The sequence below is a fragment of the Heterocephalus glaber genome, unplaced genomic scaffold, assembly GCF_053883595.1.
Source record: "Heterocephalus glaber isolate CG9 unplaced genomic scaffold, H.glaber_assembly_v1.0 deba00001586, whole genome shotgun sequence".
Lineage (NCBI taxonomy): Eukaryota > Metazoa > Chordata > Mammalia > Rodentia > Bathyergidae > Heterocephalus > Heterocephalus glaber.
This window is the reverse complement of record NW_028258364.1, coordinates 17,384,076-17,388,805: the sequence shown is the minus strand read 5'-3', so window position 1 is coordinate 17,388,805 and position 4,730 is coordinate 17,384,076. Positions and strand designations below refer to the sequence as shown.

The 4,730-nt window shown below is 36.0% G+C and overlaps 1 pseudogene; it reads right to left on the bottom strand.

The window, feature by feature from the left end:
- Nucleotides 1–521: 521 nt before the first annotated feature.
- Nucleotides 522–3,683, bottom strand: LOC110343959 (eukaryotic translation initiation factor 2 subunit 1-like; annotated as a pseudogene).
- Nucleotides 3,684–4,730: the final 1,047 nt, after the last annotated feature.

Here is a 4,730-nt window from a genome sequence, read left to right as displayed (position 1 = left end):
TGGGAGATGTCACAAAGGCACTGAACTACAAAGGGTGCCACTCTAGACACATCAAGAATAGCTATCACAAGGCCACTTTGGGGACTTGTCTTAGCCTAAAGATTTGTCTCTAATGAAATCAAGTCCCTCCTTTAAAAAAGTGTTCGGTATGTTGTAGTTGCTGTGTGAAAATAGCTGACATTTAGGAGGATATTTAGTGTTCTGGTATGCTGGAACACATAAATACTTAGAAATTTTAAAAATTCCATTCTGAAGTTTTCAGTACTGAAAAACTTTCAAGTCTAAAGTTTACAGCCAGGAAAGTCTGTGTCACGTTCCTAAAATTGGACTGTTTCCCACAGAGTTAATCTTCAATTTTGGCTTGCATTCCTCTATCCACTTCTGTATTTCTCTCTCATGCCTCTCTGGCTCCTTGGAATATTTAGTCTTTTGCCCCTGTGACCACATTGGGCTCCATTTGAGTGCTGAATACAACTTCTCCTCAGTCTGAAATCCTGCTGATTCCATCATGGTGATTGTTCTCACCGTATACTAAGGAGGTGAGGTACTATTAGATTTAGCTTGTTAGGTTTGGTTTCCATACAATTCAAACCTGTTCTCAGGGCTTTTGCAGCAACAGTCCTTCCATAACCATATCAAGCCAACTCATTGTCTGCTCCAGTTTTGAAAATCTGTAGGGTCAGATGTCTATTAATATTGTTAATGAGTATTTCCCCTTCATCTGCACTGAAATCTAAACTATCCAAAGTAGATGGGTCTGAGACTGCATGCATCAGAACCAGCCAGGCACCATACAGAGTCTCTTTTATATGTCAAAGCTCCAGGCATTCCTTTGGAAAAGAATTTCCAGCTGTTTGCTTTGTCTAATGTAATACCTCTACAACATGACAAAGAATGTTGTCAACCAGGAGTGTCAAACTCCTAGACCTAAGTAATGTGATCCCATGCAGAGGTGAATCTTACAATTATGATTGGTTTTAGGAATATTTTTCATGACTCAACTATGCAGTGCTCTAGTATAGAGAGCAAAGGTAACAATGGAATGCTGTGTAAGAGAGGGCACAATGTAGAGCTAACTGTGTCTCCTGTGCCTATAGCAGGAAGTCAGTCAAATAAAAACCTGCCCAAGGCACGAGGATCACAAGTTCAAGCCCAGTCTGGGCAATTTAGTGATTAACAAGAACTTATCTCAAAATAAAAAATAGAACAAAGGTCTGGGAATGTAGCTCAGTGTGTTGCATAGGCTCCAGATTCAATCCCCAATACAAAAAAAATAAATTTTGTGTTTCACACATTACACATGTTATGTGACTTGACAAAGCACAGTGATTATCGATAACATGTGCCTGTGAAAACAGACATTTATTGTTATTAAGCAGACATGTGCAGTATTGTAATATAAATAATGTAAATTTTATTTAAATATTAAATTTGGACTACTTGCACAATTTTGTAAAATGATTTAGTACAGTAGAAAATAAAAAAATAAAGGAAATTTTGTTACTTACATATGTTTATTATGACATTTTATATGAGGTTCAAGACAATTCTTCATTCAGTGCAGTGGGGGGGCAAGACAAAATGTTAGACACTAATGCTCCAAACAATATTTGATTTTGTAAATTTGTCTTCACATTTGATTTGTTCCCCTGGAGAAAATTTTTTTCAACAAATCAATATATCTGTTTTCTTTTTCAACTCTAATGACAACCATACATTTGTTCCTGCCAATTTGGGTAAGTATTTTCAAAGAATAGATAAGTCTTCTGGTTTATCCACTAAGAAGAATCATGGTTTCAGTGTTGTTTTACAGCAAGTTGACATAAGCTCCTATTTAGCAACAGGCCTTATCTTCACCATCACTCTCTTCAATCTCAGGAAACTTGTTTGATAATCCTCAATTTAGACCTGCCATTCTGAAATCTGTGTGTGAATCTCCCACTAGGGCCCCACACTGTGTTGTTTAACCCAAGAGTCAGACTTGATCTCCCTGTACCAGCTGCTTATCCTTTTTAGCATGAGCTTTCAGGTTCTTCTCTTCTGATTTGATAATCCAGATGGTGGGGACATGCTTCTACCATCCTAGAGAGGGCTACTAAAATTTTTATCATAGGTGCCTTGTTAACTTTCAAAACTGAAGTTATCCAGTTCCAATATCTCTCGTGAAGTTAAATCCTTCAACAAATTTTTAACAAATCAAATGAAACAAAATATAAAAAGAACAATACACAATGAAAGAATCTCAGTTGTGAAAGTGTGATTTAATGTTGAAAATAAAAGTAAAACACTGTCAAAAAGAAAGAAAAAAAGTATTATGATGATGTCAACTGAAGCAGAAAGAGGATTTGGCAAAATTCAACATCTATCCATGACTAAAAAGAATTCTCTTAGTAATCTAAGAAAGGAGAATTTCCTTGACCTCATCAAGAGCACACAGAGCTAATGTCATAATTAAGAAAGATTGAATGACTTTTTCTTTTAGATTGGGAATAAGGCAATGATGTCTGGTCCTAACACTTATTCTCAATTCAGTGATTTCTAGCTTCTGAAAAAAATAAAGAACAATAGACAAGACATACAGATAGAAAAGAAAAATAAAACTATTTGCAGAAGATAAGACTCTGTATGTATAAAATCTCAATGCCTCTACAGAAAAAATCATTATTGAACCTGATTCAAGATGTGTAAACAACAATCAGTTGCATTTGTATATACTGACAATAAAAAATTGAAAAACAAAATAAAAAGTGCAATGTCATTCCTAATTACATGACAGGAGACAAAATAATTAGGGGTAAATTTAATAAAATATCTATAGGAGTTGGATGCTAAAAACTATGAAATGTTTATGAAAGAGATGAAAGGCAGTTTTGTATTTGGAGACATACACTTTTTCATGCTACAGTAATCAATATCATGTGAGATTCCCAGAGAGAAAACATGTAGATCAATGACAACAAATACAGAGCCCCAAAATATACCCACACAAATATGCCTATGTTAGTCAGAAATAAAAAGAAGTGTTATTAATATATTACACGACTTTATGAAACTCAGGAAAATTAATGTAGAGTGAATAAACCAATATCAACTGCACACATATTACATGATTACAGTTCTTAAGAAATAACATAATATAGACTAGAAAATATGATGAATAGTTGTCAGAGATTAAGAAAATGTGAAGGGTGTTATTGGCTATAAAGAAATTTATGATAATGGTAGAGACAAGCATTTCACTAAGTTGATTACATGAAGATACTCCTGTGATAAAGTTGTATAGATATACATACTCACACCCACCCAATCAGAGTGGGGAGGTCAGAACATGTATACCTGAAGAAATATGATTAACCTCTATAGATTCATATTAGCATGAATTTCTTGAGCTTGCTACTATATCCTAAGTATTAAGATATTAGAGAAGGCCCCCAGTGACCAGCCTGTGAGTGGTGAGGAGCTCTGGTGTCCTGATTGTGCCACTACCTGGTTCCACACTACAGAGGCACAGGGGGTCATAAAGGCCATTGTCCTGAGCTAGAGAAGATAGAGAAGAAGTGAACAACAGAAAGAGGGCCTCTCTCAAGCTCCTTGATAAAAATTGAAGCTCACTGGAAAAGTGAAGAGAATCTCTGCAATAAAGGCACACCAGAACACCATACTTGGTAAGTTGGAGGGATCATCGCCTCCCATGAGAACCTGGACTATCTTCAGGGAAAGGGCAGCTGGACCTGCATTAGAACCTTGCAGAGTTCAACCCTGCAGGAGGACAGGGAGCTGAACTTGGAGCTTACAGCCAGAAATGTGCCTGAATCTCATGGGTCTACTACTGCTTTGCTGTGACTCATTGACTTATATCTATCTGCACATTGCTGTCCCCATAGTCCATTGTGACAGCAGAGACATACCCTGACGGAGGCACTTCATTTTTTTTTTTATTTGTTATTTTCAAAAAAAATTTTTGTTCTTATTTTTAATTTTTTTCCTACTCTTTTCAAATTATTATTTTTCTCTTTTTTTCTTTATTTTCTCTTTTCTTTCTCTCACTCATTCTGTCACTGTCCCACATTGTTCTTCATCTCCATTTTTATTTCTGTTCAGGCCCTAATTTGGATTTTGGCTTTCTTTTTCTTTTCTTCTCTTTTTCCTTCTCTTGATTGTCATTAGTTTTAAAGGAAAGTACATACAGTTTCTAGCCTCCCTATTGCTGTTAGGTTGTTCTGTTCTCACCTTTGTTCTTTCATTCTGCCTTTTCCTCTTGTCTTCAACAGTTTCTTAGAGATTGCATAACCTTCCTGCATCCTCTGGCCTCACAGATAACCTTTTCCTATCCTTCTACCTATCTATCCCTCTGTCCCCAACTCCTTCTAACTCCTCATCCTGAAGGGTAAAGTTGCTATATTAAAGTTTATTCACTATAAACATATGTTGGGCTGGTCCTCAATTTTGATTTACTTCACACAGTTAAAGGTGATAGATTAATAACTACCACAAATTGTCATTTTCTAAGCTGTGCTTGATGCTATGGTGTTGCTGATTGTATGACTTGGGCTAAGGTGTTGTGATTGATCTAATCAGTTGTCCTTCCTGGTATAAAGAAAATGAGATAGTCTCAGAGCGATTAGAGAATCAAAACATAAAGACCAGCTATATCTGGAAGACAACTCAGAGAAGCAATCATCCCATAAGCGTTCTAAATACAAGCAACAAAGATACTTAGAATAAGCAAT